Source organism: Trachurus trachurus, assembly GCF_905171665.1.
Source record: "Trachurus trachurus genome assembly, chromosome: 10".
Taxonomy (NCBI): Eukaryota; Metazoa; Chordata; class Actinopteri; order Carangiformes; family Carangidae; genus Trachurus; species Trachurus trachurus.
In genome coordinates, this window is record NC_139894.1 from 4306583 (window position 1) to 4324676 (window position 18094).

The window sequence follows — 18094 nt, forward strand, 5'->3', positions numbered from 1 at the left end:
TGCTTTATGACTTGATGATTATGTATCACATATCGCCGCGATTAGGAGTGGCGCTGTTCATGATACAGAATACAAGAGGATGAAAGGAGAACTAGCTGCAGACAGTAAATAATATAGTAGCCTAGTTTTTCAATGACAAAATGTAACGACGGCAGCTACAGTAGACTATAGCCCACGTCTCACTCTCTTTTTTCGGTCATCTGTCTCGTCATCTCCAAGATGTGTTTTTAAAATGAGCCAACTACAGTACTGTGCAGTAGTGCCGCAGATTTCTCACTCCGCACCTTGTTTGAGAGTGCAGCTGGATGATTTCTTGTGAATGAACGGGTCTGTGTCACTTTGGGGCTGGGCGATAAAACATAGGATAAATAACTTTCCCTCGATAGAAGACGCGGCCGATACAAAGTGACACCGTCAGCCATGCAGCCGGCCTGGACTTTTTATTTTTAATTATGAAGGATCATCTGCGCAAGGCAAAGATGATAGCATCAACAAAACACGGCGTAACACACGCGGCTGTATGGGACAGGCTTTTATTTAATTCAGAACAAACCGCTTAGCAAAAATGGAAAATATAGTCTATAATAATTAATTGATCTGTTGTTTGGCCACTGTTTGAAAATAACCCGAATTATGAGCAAATAATCTGATCCAGAACAGCAGTCATAATCAGACTTCTTCTAAATAAACCTAAACATTAAATAACTGGGTCAGGTCGGACCATGGGGTTATTTTTTCTCTTCTTCTTCACAGGAGAAGAGGAGGTGCGCTGCGCTCACGGACGCGTTGATGTTTTGTGATTTATCTGCTGCCTTGACTCTGCCCTTTATACATGTGCGTTCAGATTAACAATAAGACAAGCCATGGTTGAGTTTATTGAGTTTTAGCTGCTCAATCTCATTGTTTCAAAGAAAAGGGATTGATTTTTATAACGAAATGAAACGAAAACAATATTATATTGATACATTGTTGTAAAAAAAAATCCAAAAGAAACGAAAATGAACTAAAGAAAATAACTTTCACACACACACATTAAAACAGTGCGATTGGTTGAAAGCTGATAATTAGCCATGTGCTTATAAGATGATTGGCCGAAACCAAGAACAAAGCCGCGTGAATGGCCAATCGCCATGGGTTAACATTTCCATATTCCGCACATTCTGTGACAAACTGTAAACTGTTTTCTTGTCTGTAACAACATCTATTGCACGTCTGTCCGTCTTGGGTGAGGGATCCCTCCTCTGTTGCTCACCCTGAGGTTTCTCCTGTTTTTCCCTGTTAAAAGGGTTTCCATGGAGTTTTTCCTCAGTCGATGTGAGGGTCTAAGGACAGAGGATGTTGCTACGATGCCATGTGAAGCCCTTTGAGACAAACTGTTTGTAAAAACGGGCTATACAAATAAAATTGCCTTGCCTTGCCTTGCCTTAACGGCCGACATGTAAATCAGCTGTTTCGATGGGCGTTATATGAATAGAGATGTTAATGTGGTACTTTGCACATAGCCTCCTCTTCTCCTGTGAAGAAGAAGAGAAAAAATAACCCCATGGTCCGACCTGACCCAGTTATTTAATGTTTAGGTTTATTTAGAAGAAGTCTGATTATGACTGCTGTTCTGGATCAGATTATTTGCTCATAATTCGGGTTATTTTCAAACAGTGGCCAAACAACAGATCAATTAATTATTATAGACTATATTTTCCATTTTTGCTAAGCGGTTTGTTCTGAATTAAATAAAAGCCTGTCCCATACAGCCGCGTGTGTTACGCCGTGTTTTGTTGATGCTATCATCTTTGCCTTGCGCAGATGATCCTTCATAATTAAAAATAAAAAGTCCAGGCCGGCTGCATGGCTGACGGTGTCACTTTGTATCGGCCGCGTCTTCTATCGAGGGAAAGTTATTTATCCTATGTTTTATCGCCCAGCCCCAAAGTGACACAGACCCGTTCATTCACAAGAAATCATCCAGCTGCACTCTCAAACAAGGTGCGGAGTGAGAAATCTGCGGCACTACTGCACAGTACTGTAGTTGGCTCATTTTAAAAACACATCTTGGAGATGACGAGACAGATGACCGAAAAAAGAGAGTGAGACGTGGGCTATAGTCTACTGTAGCTGCCGTCGTTACATTTTGTCATTGAAAAACTAGGCTACTATATTATTTACTGTCTGCAGCTAGTTCTCCTTTCATCCTCTTGTATTCTGTATCATGAACAGCGCCACTCCTAATCGCGGCTATCAGGCTGTCAGCATTGTCCCCAAAACGTCTGAGCAGTATTTAGTACGGTGCTGCCACCTAGAGGAAAACAGTTGTGGTGAAAAGTCACGCGATCACGCGATCCTGCAGTGCAGGACAAACCCCGCAAATTTGAACCAGTAACATCTGTATGTATGTATGTATATAATGAAACACTGTAAAAATGATAATAATCATTCAATCAAAATTCTTTCTGCTTACATAGAATTTATTTTCCCACAGGAACTTTACCACATGAATGTCCCAATATAAAGAGTAGCGTTGCAATTTGCTTAGCTTTGATAATTTCCTAAAATGTTCCTCTGTTAAACTGGTTTTTAAGTGTTTGCAGAACTTGCCACCAGATGTTTTGTGCAGTCATTTTATCAGACAAAATAGTGATAGGATCACCAGGGGTACAGCGAGTGGTAACTGTAAAATCTTGCGCCGTAAGAAGATCTCCTTTGGGCAATCAGCGTTCTCTATAAAGGGTTCCCAGATGTGAAACTCACTACCGACCAAAATAAAACTAACCCGAGATATTGGGATTTTTAATACATATGCTTGGCTGAAACAAAATCAGAGCTGTATGCATTTTTAATGGGTCATGACTTGGTATGATTTTAGATGTATTGTACATTTTATTGTATTGGTATGTAATTTTGATTGGACTGTAATTTTGATGTCTTTTGATGATTGTCAGTGAAGAAATGTCTTTATTAAGAATCACATGTTTCCCTTTTCGTTCATGATTTTGTCATGTCTGTCAAGTTTCTGTTTGCTATTGCACATTTCATGTTTATGTCTTGTCTTTCCTGTTTTATTTTGAAATCACTAACCCTCTGTCTCTGTTCTAGATTTACTTCCTGCACGCCCTTCCCCCGTCCTGTCACACCTGCTCCCTGATTGCTCTCCCCACCTGTTTCCCATCTTCCCTCATTACCTCTTGTACTTTACCTTGTGTGTCTCACAGTCTAGTTGCCAGTTCGTTGTACCTCACAGTCCTCGTCCCAGCTCTTATCATAGACCAAGCCATAGCCTGTTTTCGTGTATGACCCTGCTTGCCCCTTTGACCTGCCTTTTGCCTCTCGATTTGGAAACTTCTGCCTACCTGACTGCCTACCCGTGTACCGAACCCTGCCTGGTAATAAACCTGCCTTTCTTGCCTGAACCTGCTGTGTTGAGCATTTGTGTCCTCCAGTTCTGCGCTCTTTGTTCATGACAGAACGAACTGGCCATGACGGACACAGCCGACACAGATCAGGTTCGTAATGCCCTTAGAGCTCAGGGCCAGAAGCTAGCTCAGCAGGAGCAACAGCTTGCTACCCTGTGCTCGAGTCTGAGAGACCTGGCCACACGGCAGGACTCAATGATGCAATCTCTGGGCGGGCAGGTTAATTTGCTTCTGGAGAGATTTGACAACGCAACCCTCCCGGTAGCTGCGCCAAATGTTGGGCCGGAACCACCGCCCATCCTGGCTGCTGCCGCTCCACCACCTGATGCAGCTGCAGCACCATGTCCCCAGTTGTCTCGGCCTCAGAGATTCTCAGGAGACTCAGGTGATGTCAAGCCATTTCTCACACAGTGTGAACTCCATTTTGAACTGCAGGCTGCGGCCTTTCCTACTGAGCGCTCCAAGATCGCTTTCATCATCTCCCACCTGTCTGGACGCGCTGAAGCCTGGGCTACTGCTGAATGGAGCCGCCGTGCCATGTCATGTGCCTCACTCGCGGACTTCACCAGGGCGCTGACACAGATCTTTCAACACACTTCACCTGGTCGAGAGGCTGCCCGAGCAATCATCAAACTGAGGCAAGGCAAACGTAAGGTCACAGATTATGCCATAGACTTTCGTACTCTTGCTGCTGAGAGTGAATGGAATGCTGCTGCGTTAGCCGATGCATTTTTTCAGGGGCTGTCCGGAAACATTAAGGATCATCTGGTCTCCATGGACTTACCAGAGGATTTGGATTCGCTCATCGCCGTCGCCATCAAGATCGACAAGAGGCTCACGGAACGAGATCAGGACCGGGGTCGCCTTCCTGTGCGCGCTCCGCCTCACCAGAGTGGGAGAGGTGCTTCGCCTGACCGGCCTAATCGACTTCGCCCACTTTCCACATCCTTCGCTCCCCCAGCCGACACCATGGAGGAACCCATGCAGCTGGGTAACACCCGTCTCCCCCATGAGGAGCGCCTTCGCCGGCAGAGGGACGGGCGCTGCTTTTACTGCGGTCTCCTGGGACATCAGGTCGCAGACTGCCATATCAAGACCTCCAAGTACGGACTCAAGACTGCTGTAAGGGTGAGCCAGAACACTGTTATTCATAACCCTGCTCACTATGAAGTTAAAGTTAGTTTTCACTCGAACACTGCTTCCATGGTGGTGCCAATTTTCATAGACTCTGGCTCTGATGCTAACCTCATGAACCTCTCTCTCGTCAGGAGTCTGGGCCTGAGCCAGCTCCGGTTACAACGTCCCCTCGAGGTGAAAGCGGTTGATGGCAATCCTCTGGGCCGAATTACCCACCGCACTCAATCAGTAACAGTCACGTTTCCTGATAGTCATACTGAGAGTATTAGTTTTCATGTTTTTCCCGCCATGTCCCATTTGGCTATCCTCGGGCACCCCTGGTTAACCAGACATAATCCCAATTTTGATTGGGTAAAGGGTCAAGTTTTGTCATGGGGCCAGGGCTGTTACCAGTCATGTTTTGTTCCTCAGCCAGCATTGGCTCACCAAGACCCGGATCTTTCTGGGGTGCCTGCTTGTTACTACGACTTAGCTTTGGTTTTCAGTAAAGCGAGGGCGAAATCACTTCCTCCTCACCGCCCTTATGACTGCTGTATTGACTTGTTGCAAGGAGCTACTCCGCCTAGGGGTAGGCTGTTCTCTCTCTCCTCCCCAGAACGTCAAGCCATGGAGGAGTACATCCAGGACTCGCTTACGGCAGGGATTATCCGTCCTTCTTCTTCACCGGCGGGAGCAGGATTTTTCTTTGTGGAGAAGAAAGATAAATCCCTGCGCCCCTGCATAGATTATCGGGGCCTCAATGACATAACAATTAAAAACAGGTACCCTCTCCCGCTCATCTCCACAGCCTTTGAACTCCTTGAGGGAGCCAAAGTATTCACTAAACTAGACTTGCGCAATGCTTACCACCTCGTACGCATCAAGCAGGGGGATGAATGGAAGACGGCGTTCAACACCCCTACAGGACATTATGAATATCTTGTCATGCCCTTTGGTTTAACCAATGCTCCTGCTGTTTTTCAAAATCTTGTGAATGATGTCCTACGGGACATGCTCAATGTATTTGTGTTTGTGTACATAGACGACATCCTGGTATTCTCCCCCGATGAGGAAACTCACAAGGACCATGTCCGGAAAGTGCTACAACGGTTGCTCGACAACCAGTTGTATGTCAAGGCGGAAAAGTGTGAGTTCCACAAGCCCTCAGTGTCATTCCTGGGGTTTGTGCTGTCTGAGGGGGAAATCCAGATGGACCCTGCCAAGGTTTCTGCAGTTGCAGAGTGGGCCACGCCTCGTTCGAGGAAGGAGGTTCAGAGGTTTCTTGGTTTTGCCAATTTTTATCGCAAATTTATCCGCAACTATAGTTCCGTTGCTGCTCCATTGCATAACCTGACCTCTCCTAATCAAGCTTTTGTCTGGTCCACAGAATGTGAAACCTCTTTTAACCTCCTCAAGAAGAGCTTCACCTCAGCGCCCGTGCTCACACTCCCAGACTCCCGCCAGCAGTTCATAGTCGAGGTGGATGCCTCTGATGTGGGTGTTGGGGCAGTGCTCTCACAGATTAATCCAGATAATGGTAAGCTGCACCCTTGTGCTTTTCTTTCCAAGAAACTCTCCAGTGCAGAACAAAATTATGACATTGGGGATAGAGAACTGCTGGCGGTGAAGGTGGCTCTGGAGGAGTGGAGGCACTGGCTTGAGGGAGCGCAACAGCCATTTCAGGTCTGGACTGACCATAAAAATCTTGAATATCTGAAATCTGCCAAAAGATTAAACTCCAGGCAGGCCAGATGGTCTATTTTCTTTAGCCGATTTGATTTTGTCCTCTCATTCCGCCCTGGCTCCAAAAACACCAAACCTGACTCTCTTTCTCGTATGTTTGACCCAGACAATTCCAATCAGGCTCCCAAAACCATCCTTCCAAAGTCCTGTTTTGTTTCGGCCTTCTCCTGGGGAGTTGAGGACAAGGTCAGAGCGGCTAGTGTCGGCGTCCAGGTTCCTCCGGAGTGTCCAGAGGACAAACTGTTCGTGGTGCCGGAACTCCGGGGGGAGGTTATACATTGGGGACACACCAACAAGGTAACTTGCCACCCAGGGATCCTTAAGACCCTGTCTGTAGTGCAGCAGCGTTTCTGGTGGCCCAAGATGAAGAATGATGTTATTGATTATGTTAACGCTTGCACTGTCTGTGCCATGTACAAAGTGTCCCATCGGAGACCACCAGGGGAGCTTCTGCCCCTCTCAGTACCCAAGCGCCCATGGTCGCACATTTCCTTGGATTTTGTCACCGGGCTGCCTCCCTCTAGTGGTAACACTGTTGTTTTGACTGTTGTTGACAGACTGTCTAAGATGGCTCACTTCATCCCGCTCCCCAAGCTTCCTTCGGCCAAGGAGACAGCCGAAGCATTAATTAATCATGTTTTCAGGATTCATGGCTTCCCTGAGGATGTGGTCTCTGACCGGGGCCCACAATTCATCTCCAAGTTCTGGAAAGAGTTTTGTGGTCTGTTGGGAGCCACAGTTAGCCTGTCGTCAGGTTTTCACCCACAGTCTAATGGACAATCTGAACGCCTCAATCAGGAACTCGAAAAAGGCCTGAGGATCACTGCATCGCGACACCCGGACACCTGGTCATCACAACTGGTCTGGGTGGAACTTGCTCATAACTCCTTACCCTCTGCATCATCTGGTTTTTCTCCGTTTCATGTAGTACATGGTCACCCACTCTCTCTCTTTCCTTCCACAGACCCTGATAGCTCTGTTCCATCTGCTCTGTCTTTGGTTCGCCGCTGTAAGAGGACCTGGGAGCGAGCTCGCCAGCACCTCCTGCGGCAGTCCACCGCATATAAGGCCGCGGCGGACAAAAAGAGGTCGTCTGCTCCTGCTTACTCCACGGGTCAAAAGGTCTGGCTTTCGACCAAGAATCTGCCACTCAGGGTGGAGTCTCGCAAGCTCGCCCCCAGGTTCATCGGCCCCTTCCCCATAACCAAGGTTGTTAATCCTGTCTCTGTCCGTCTGCGTCTCCCTAGGCCCATGCGTGTCCACCCCACATTTCACGTTAGTCATGTCAAACCAGCACTCACCAGCCAGTTCTGCCCTCCGGCCAGGCCCCCTCCACCCCCCCGGTTCATCGACGGCGGTCCGGTTTTTGCGGTCAGGAAGCTCCTGTCGGCCCGCCGTCGTGGCAGGGGGATCCAGTACTTGGTGGACTGGGAGGGGTACGGGCCGGAGGAGCGGTCCTGGATCCCCTCTCGGTTTATTGTCTGCCCCTCACTTATTCGTGATTTCCATGCCTCGCACCCTCAAGCACCTGGGCCTTCAGGAGCCGGCCCTTAAGGGGGGGGTACTGTCATGTCTGTCAAGTTTCTGTTTGCTATTGCACATTTCATGTTTATGTCTTGTCTTTCCTGTTTTATTTTGAAATCACTAACCCTCTGTCTCTGTTCTAGATTTACTTCCTGCACGCCCTTCCCCCGTCCTGTCACACCTGCTCCCTGATTGCTCTCCCCACCTGTTTCCCATCTTCCCTCATTACCTCTTGTACTTTACCTTGTGTGTCTCACAGTCTAGTTGCCAGTTCGTTGTACCTCACAGTCCTCGTCCCAGCTCTTATCATAGACCAAGCCATAGCCTGTTTTCGTGTATGACCCTGCTTGCCCCTTTGACCTGCCTTTTGCCTCTCGATTTGGAAACTTCTGCCTACCTGACTGCCTACCCGTGTACCGAACCCTGCCTGGTAATAAACCTGCCTTTCTTGCCTGAACCTGCTGTGTTGAGCATTTGTGTCCTCCAGTTCTGCGCTCTTTGTTCATGACAGATTTATTTGTCCACAGTGGGGAACTTTAGTCTAAAGGGATGTTTTCCTCATCATACTGTATTAGAGGTTTTTCCCTTTAGTTTAGTAAGTCTTTTACCCCCTCCTTTGCCAAACGGGGGGGGGGGGGGGGGATTTTTGGCTTCTCTGTGCTTGTGGCCAGTGACTTCTGCCTGGGTTTCTTTAACTCTCTGGGATACTGGCGTTTGGCTGGTACGGGCAGAACTTGCGGGGCATGAGATAGTAAGATGTGCAAATTTTCCATAAATTGTGGTTTAGCGTAAGAATGCTAAAAAGGGTGGAATGTAATTGAAAATGTTGATGTTAACCCATATTATGTTTTACAGGTGTTGTATAATCATGACTGTGATATGTGGTACTCAGCTGATCCCTTTGACGACAGCAGTGTGAGGTACACCAGAGAGTCCACTCAGGACAGGTTAAAGGTTAGGAGCCAGAGAGGCTCCCACGATAGAGTGTCCTGTAGAAATTTACAAGGGATTGTTGTGTCCTGGTGGTGAGACTAGGCAGAACCACCAGAGGTGCCATATTTTGTCTATTGGTATGTGTTTGGGAACTATAAAGATAAGGGGGAATGAATGAATGTGAATGTTTATCAATGTGAATGTTTATCAAAACTCAAGAAAGACAGCCGACGTGTGAAACTTTTTTTTTTTTACTAAAAGCCTAACTAGGGACGGGAGTTGGAAACTAGCATTAGCTATAATCCCTGTATGCTAGAGGTCTTCGGAAAAAACCGACAACCCGAAAACCCGAGGTTTCGACCCGACCCGGCTCGGGTTTGGGTCCACTCACAAGAAGTGACGCCGGGGCCGGGTCGGAACCGGTGGAGTTTGTCTCGGGTCTCGGGGCTCTTATTGTGAAAGGCCGGGTCCTATGGTACCCGAGAGGACCCGGCGATTGGCTGTCACAGCTGTCAATCACCCCCGCCTCCCCCTTCCGTCCAATGTGAGGCTGCGAGCTGCCTGTGTGACTTATGTCACGTGATCAAAACAACTACACGACTCTGATGATGACGTCAAAGGTGACAGTTCAAGCAAAAGTCAGAGCCTAGGTCAGGACTCAGGGCAGTTAAAAAGTTTGTTTATCAACGTAACGTTATGGTTAATGGTTCAAAATAGTTAAACAATCGAGTTGCCGTAGCGTGTTGTTACCACGGTAACGTTACGCTCCGCAAAGCACATGGAAACTCCAAAATTATAACGTTAATTAAACAAAAGGAAATGACCGGTGGATTGGCGTTAGCAATGGCTAAGAAGAAGGATTACAGTACATGACCATCTAAACAAGAAAATGACGACGTGGATTTATTTCTGTTTACATCACGTTATGGCGAGGGGGGGGGCTGGCAGCGGCCGCAGCCGGAGAAGACTACGTTTAGGTAAGAAACGGAAAGTAGTAGCTAATAAAAACAAGTCTTATTTAACGCTAGACAACTTGTATTAAATCATAAAGCAACTCGGGCATTTCGGGTCCACGGGTTTTTAAGGGCACGGTTTGGGTTCGGAACTCATATTTACAATAATAGCTTGGGGCCAGTCGGCTCCGGGTCCAATTTTCACGGGTCCATTTGGGTTCGGGTCCGTTAAACTGGACCCATGAAGACCTCTACTGTATGCAGAACATCAGTCACATTGACTTGTTTGTAATAAGTGGAAGAATTGTTAACCTATTGTCCCTATCAAATGAACTAAATTTAATTAAATTGAATGATATACTATGATGTATCTGTGTTGTACATAAAAACACATGAACCTTGTAACCTTTTAGAGACAGATAAATATGTATATATATTTGTGTATTTGCATGAAAACAATAGGGTTCAAAATTGTTTTCCCATAAAGGACAAAAAGAAAAAAACATGTGAATTGAATATAAAAGTCTATAGCCTTTATACAGGGTCACAACGTCTTAGATCATATGAAAAATCATTCTAAAATACAGGACATATGTAAATACAACTACTGCCTTTATATATATAATCAATTTGGCAACATAAGTCTTGATATAGAAGAAGAAGAAGAAGAAGAAGAAGAAGAAGAAGAAGAAGAAGAAGAAGAAGAAGAAGAAGAAGAAGAAGAAGAAGAAGAAGAAGAAGAAGAAGAAGAAGAAGAAGAAGAAGAAGGTTTGTTCAGCTAATCCTAAATCTGTTAATATGTAAAATATAAATTTACATGTTGTGTCCTGGTGGTGAGACCAGACAGAACCACCGGAGGTGCCAATTTTGTTTATGATCAATAGTTACACAAGACCACAGTGGAAGTGTTACACAATTAATATTTATATAGCCTAATGTATACACACAGAACTCAATAGGAAAGTGTTGTGTTGAGCTGTGTTCCCTTGGTGATAGAGCCGTTTAATTAAAGAAATATCTTCTTTAATTAAATAGTTTGCTTCATGTTCCAGGGCTTTAATAAAGCTCCTGGTGAATGGATTAATCACCAAAGGCACAGACAAACAAATATTTACAAATCCCACCAAAAGCCTCTGACGTTCAGTGTGTGTGTGTGTGTGTGTGTGTGTGTGTGTGTGTGTGTGTGTGTGTGTGTGTGTGTGTGTGTGTGTGTGTGTGTGTGTGTGTGTGTGTGTGTGTGTGTGTAAATGTACAGTTACACTATCACTGACACACACTTGCAACAAAATGGTCTCTTGGCCTTTATGGTTGAATAATTTATTGTTTGCATTAGCTGTTCATGACCAACACTGTGACGAACAAGTCTGTTGACTGCAAAAACTCGATCTTTCCAAGAATATTTGTCTTATTTCTTGTGAGTTAGGAGCTGGTTCTTGGTGTCAGAGGCTGTGAGTCCGAGACCCAGCAAGGGTGATGATGATGATGATGACAGATTAAAATCTCAGTTGTCCTCAACACGAAACACAAGACAACGGTCCTAATGGTGGCATCACAGCAAGCCTCTAAATAAAAAAATCCAAATAGCTTGGACTGGACCATGTGCGAAGGCTCCTAACATCTTAGATTCATAGTAGATGTTTGACAAATACATATCATTATTTTACCTCAAAAACTGATTTTTCTTTTTACTGTGGTGTCAAATCTGCCTACACGACAGTGAATGGCTTACTCAATTTGTGAAGCCACTTTTGAATGCCACTTGTCAATTAGCTCAGTGCGATAGACAACGGTCTCTGGTTCCCGAGGTTGTGGGTTCAATCCTCAACTGATGCAAATTGAACATTATAAGGTCAACTGTCTTGTCTTCCTATTCTCCTGTTTGTTGCTCAGAATTGCCTAAATTTGCCCAAAAGTAGCCCGGACCCGACCCATTGCTGCGCAGCAGCTATAATCTTCTTCTTCTTTCTTCTTCCAAGGAAGTCATACTTCCCATGGGTGAAAACTCACCAAACTTCACAGAAACATCCAACCCAACCCCATGCCAGATTCACTCAACTCCAAGGACATGTGCCCTCCCCTCCTAGGGGGGGCACAATAAGCGTTTAAATTTAAAAACTTAAAAAATTCCTACCAAACCAACGGTAGATGCTACAGTGTTGAAACTTCACCACAATGTAGCCTCAATACTACTGAAACTTTTGTCCACTTAAACTTATTACAAATTATGAAGTCCATCACTCTGTTTTTTTCAATAACTGTAAAACTTCTAAAATGTATCTCCTCCCACAATCTTTGCTCAATTGACACCAAACTTGCTACAGAGCATCTCCAAACCGTCCTCCACAAAACTTGTTTCTCGGATTTTTGATTAAGCAAAAATTGAGCCTACAGTGCATGAAAACGTTTGACTGTAAACACTACTGTAAACATATACCATCAAATTCTTGATAAATACATTTTCAATCTTCCTGAAAAAAAAATTAGAATATTCTGGAGTCATGGTTGATGAAGTTTGGCAAATATCAGAATTTTATCTCAAAAACTGAATTTTTGAGAACATTTTGAATTCTGCTCTCATGGGAACAACTGCAGTCAATGTGGGAGTGGAATTTATAAACATCATATTTTCTCTTATGAAGCAAAACACTTATCATTAAAAACAAATCACCAACATTTCCATGCTGTCAAGATGCAATTTATGTATTAACAGATTTTTGTTTAGATAATAGAATTTCTGACTTTTTGAAATCTGCCTTGACAACAGCTGCCCGGGCACTGACTCACCTGAGTGGATAAATGAAGCTACACAGCAGGTCTCACTACCAGCCAATTAGCTCAGTGAGTTAGGAGCTGGTTCTTGGTGTCAGAGGCTGTGGGTTCGAGACCCAGCAAGGGTGATGATGATGATGATGACAGATCAAAATGTCAGTTGCCCTCAACACGAAACACAAGACAATTGTCCTAATGGTGGCATCACAGCAAGCCTCTAAATTTAAAAATCCAAATAGCTTGGACTGGACCATGTGCGAAGGCTCCTAACATCTTAGACTCATAGTAGATGTTTGACAAATACATATCATTATTTTACCTCAAAAACAGATTTTTCTTTTTACTGTGGTTTCAAATCTGCCTACACGACAGTGAATGGCTTACTCAATTTGTGAAGCCACAGTTGAATGCCACTTGTCGATTAGCTCAGTGCCATAGACAACGGTCTTTGGTTCCCGAGGTTGTGGGGTCAATCCTCAACTGATGCAAATTGAACATTATAAGGTCAACTGTCTTGTCTTCCTATTCTCCTGTTTGTTGCTCAGAATTGCCTAAATTTGCCCAAAAGTAGCCCGGACCCGACCCATCGCTGCGCAGCAGCTATAATTTCATACAAATTTTCATTTGAAATAGAAAAATCTGCCAGTGAAAGCAATTTTTTTGTGCTTGTAGCCTAATTAGAAAGAAAAACTTGTTTCACTATCAGATTCTTCTATTTATTTCAAGTGAAAATATGCTTGAAATAAGTAAAAAGTGTCTAAAAACAAGCTGCTTTTTAATGTGAGATCTGTTTTGACTAGAAATGACATTTTGACCACAAATAAGACAAATATTCTTGGTAAGATTTAGAGTTTTTGCAGTGTTCATTTACTTTGTTATCATTTATTTATGATGATGAGCCATTAAATCTTGGTTTTGAAAGAGTCAAAGAGAAGCAGAAGAAGTTATTAAAGTAATTTCTGTTTCTATAAATGAGTAAAGTTGGTAAAGTTATCCAGGGGGAGAGGCCCCATCAGTTTAAAGGTGGCTGGTTGGTGTTGACTGATGACAGCGTCGTTGTAAAAGCCGCTTCACATGAATCAGTCACCGCCCAGAAACTGGCATCGTGTGATATTAATGGACCTTGTTAATGTCAATGAATAACAAACAGTGTGGTGGTTTTATAAATCTACACCGAAGAGAAGATCTGCATCAACCTCTGTGCAGTTATCAGACCAATATCAATCAATGAATAAAGCTTTATTGATAAAGCACCTTTTATCATTATCTCCTGTCATGTGGATATTACACTGGATGATGATTACATATCAATAAACTGTGCAGCTCTAACTGAAGATGATCAATCTTATCAATTATCCATAGCTTATTAAATCAAACAGATGTTGGCAAAGTTTAATTTAATTTACATTTTAAAGGGATAGTTCAACATTTTGACAAATTGGCCCATTGCCATAATCCCTATAGTCATAGCAGTAGGTTTTTTACCTTTAATTGTCGGTGCAAGCTATTTTTAGAACGGCGGAGCAGAGCCGCGAGCTGCTCAGAGCTACGCTATAGAGGCTCATTATGGGATTTCTTGGTTTCCCTCATCAAACTCATCAAATACACAATCCAACAACTCCAAAACGCTCTGGTGGACAAGTTGTAACCTGCACATTCACCACGCTATGAGATAATTGAAAAGTTGTTTTAGAGGGAAATTCATGCAAAACCACTGATGTTTTTCATCAAGCCGTCTCTGCATGTGCCCATCTAAAACAACTATATATATATAGTTTGTGTTATGTATATTTGTGAGGCCTCTGGTGATTCACAGCTCTAAGATCAAGATAACTAATTATTATGCATATGCTGTTTTTGTTACAGGCGATGGGATCTTTTATTCCCTGAACAATTATATCTAGATTTTAATAAACAGTAAACGTGTTTAACCTGAAACCTTAGATTCATGTTCATCTTGTTCTTGTTGTGGTGGAAACTCAGACCTTCCTCTGCTGCTTCTGACTGATGAATTACCGCCGGTGATTTGCTCTTTTACAGTCTTGTTAATCCTGAATGAAAGACTCGCTGACAGATTAGTGTGTGTGTGTGTGTGTGTGTGTGTGTGTGTGTGTGTGTGTGTGTGTGTGTGTGTGTGTGTGTGTGTGTGTGTGTGTCATTCTCCACAGACCAATAGACTTCTCTTGTTAATGGGCTTTGAATGACAGACAGGCAGGGAAGTGGTCTAGTGTCGTCCTGCCTCCTGAGGAAACATGGAGGATTAGTTGGTTTTTTTCTGAAGACCTGTGTATTTTCTAGTGTGTTTAATTATTTTCTCACCGTGTTTCTGCTCAAATAAAACAACAACAACAACAAAATAAATCACATTTCAACACATTGTTTATTAAACTAAAGGAGGAGCTGTTTGTTATTATTTATAAATAATACAGTGCAGAATAATATATACAAGCTGCTTTAACTGATGATGTGTCCACTGTGTGTTTAGACTGAATGTTGTCACCTCTCTATTTAATCTAAAATATAAACTAAATTTACTAATGAGGGACTAAATAAAAGTATAAACAATAACAATAAATACATTTACAACATATTTATAGGTTATATTTGAAGAAATTAAACTGGCAGGGTGGTTAGAAATGATAAAGACATAAGTTTTATGTTTATTCGTTAACTTTAGGAGTTTTTGTTTTTTCCAATCAGACTTAAATAAGTTAAAAAAATATGCTATTTTGTTGTTTTCAAATATGTTTTAATTTAAAGTTTAAAGTGGTTAAAGGTTAAAGCGTCAGAGTGTTGATGAGTGAATCCTCAACTGGACGAGACAGAGGACACACAGGTCAGGATGAGTAAAAAGTCATTTGTGGTTTATTAATATCCACTGATTCTGACCAGTTCTATTGAAATAAACCTAAATTCATAATAATAAATCAAGTGTTGATGTTTTGTTTGAGCTGTTTGATGTGTCTCTGACCTGTATGAAGCATGTAGCATGGAGCCAGATGGTTGGTTTGGACCGTGTGTGTGTGTGTGTGTGTGTGTTGGGTGTGTTGTGTGTGTGTGTGTGTGTGTGTGGGGGGGGGGGGGGGGGGGGACCTTCAGCTGCACTGGATCGAAGCCAGGAGAGAAAATCACAGACATTTGATCTGGAAATGGAGACGAGAAGGAGGAAGTGACGAGAACGAGACGGGACGGACACGAAACAAGAGGAAGCGAGTCTAAACCAGGAAAAACACAGAACATGAGACATGAGGCCGGCCCAAACCTCCATGGCTACCCTAAAGCAAAATGTTATTTTGGGGCCAATAATACTGATTATTGATCATTTACACACCTACTACAAACTTATTTCATTTTTATAATCTGTCATGGTTTTACCCTTCTATGGTTTTTAATCTGAAATGGAACCAAAATCATCAGCTAAAAAGTGTTGCTTGGGTTGATTTACACTTAATATTCAAAGTGATATAGTAGGTACTAAGTGAGATACTGAATGTCATCTAGGCCTAAAAGTAACAAAATAAACCAACAGGTAATGCAGTTGCTGTAAACACATCATCTGCTTTTTTTTTTTTGCTTTTTTAATCTTTGGTTTTAAATAAACTGCAACAACAACAATCAGGACGGGATCAGATGTGACTAACAGATTTTTAAACCCAAAAGGTTCTGGTTGATAGTCCTCCGGTGTTTGTTTGTTTTTTTTCAAAAGTTTACAGTTTGACCGAAAAGTGCAAAAAAGAAAAAGAAAAAACAAAAAAACATCTCGAGGCATACTGGTGAAAGAAAGTTTTCCCACTAATCCTACAGTGTGACTTGGGATGTTCTTTTTTTTTAATAAACTCCATGCACGATGACAGTGCAATTGAAAAAACTCTAAAAAATAAATGTAGCCTACCTTCATAAAACATCTACATAATTTACTGGTTTAAAATTAATTTAATTTTACTTTCATTCTGAGTTTATATTTATCAAATAATCTTTATTATTAGTAACATTATCAAACTATTAACAGGATACTTTATAAACTTTGAGTTAAAATACCATGAAGTTAATATTTTTAAATACATATAAATAGACTGAATTCCCATCATAGTGTTATGTTTGTTTCATCAGTGAGCAGGTGATGAGCGGCTGCTGCCACCTGGTGGATGTGACGTGTCATTACAGGCGTGTTCAGGTGACACACACACACACACACACACACAGCAGCAGACAGTGAGCTCAGTGTGTTATCAGCGGTCAGCCACACTCTGTCTTCAGGCTGCTGCTGCAGCACGTGCACACGCCGCCGACTGTTTATCTGTAACAACAACACAGTGTCAGGACGTCACATGGTCACCTGACCAACGTCACGCGAGTCACGCTTTATTCTGAGAAGCAGCAGCTCCAACTTGAATGTATTAGAGCAGGGGTTCTCAACTAGTCTCACTCTGGGCTCCACATCTTCCCATGGTCATTAAGTCGCGACCCACTTTTATAGAATTCAAACCAAGATTTATTTATTTTTTAAGCCTTTAAAAACTAATTTTGCTCTTTATTGAGCAAAGTGCATTTCAGAGCACATGAATGAAACTGAGGAGTGACAACTACATGTACGGAAGTGAGTAAAAAAATATCAAACTGCACAAAATGGAGACCAACAAAACGATATATTTGACTTCTAATGCATCTCTGCATTCAGAGCATAATCACAAAATAAAGACCCACAAAACAAAACAAGATTCACTGCATTCAGGCCACATTAATAAGAAACTGAGGAGGACCATTACAACTGTATGTGTTCACGTGTCTTGTGTGCCTTTCAATATAAGTTATTTTTCAAAATAAAAGACATGTCCAACATCAGATGTGCATTCAATATTATTTACTTTTTTGACCAGCTGTCCGCGACCCATCCAGAACGGGTCTAGACCCACTTTTGGGTCCCGACCCACCAGTTGAGAACCACTGTATTAAAGGATAGCCCCTTGAGGTGTAGCGTCTCATTTTCAAGGGGGTCAGACATACACATCGGAATTTACCATGGCTTCTGGTTGAAGACAGACGAAAATTAAGTCTCCTTACTTTCATGAGGAATTTGATTAACAGGAAGGATTGGAATTAAAAGGATGGAACACATTAACTAATACTAATATCAAAAATATTAACTCAAAACACATTTTTAAAAAGGAAGTAAAGGACTATTAAAATAAATTGAAAATTCAATGAGTAAGAAATATATAACGTATAATAATTGATTATAGGTATTTATTTGTGGGTTGAACTGTTGTGGTAATGTAATGTGATGTATGATGTATTCTTTGTACCTAATAATATATTTTAGATTAGACTGTAACAGCGATGAATGTATGTACTATGTTCTTTTTAAAATTGCATGGAGGACCCCAGGAAGAATAGCTGATGTCATGACGAAAATGGAGAAAGAAAGAATAACAATAAATGAATTAATGAATGAATTAAAAACATGAGCAATTTGTTTTAAGATATAAGTATAGTGACATCCTGAAATAATGAAAAGAGGTAATAGAACGCAAAGAAGGAGGGAGATTATTCCAATCCGATGGGGCTTTATATTGGAATTAACTTTTACTGACTTCTTTTGAGAATGTAGGAACAAAGAAAAAAGGGAAGTTCATGTGTCTGAGTGTGTTA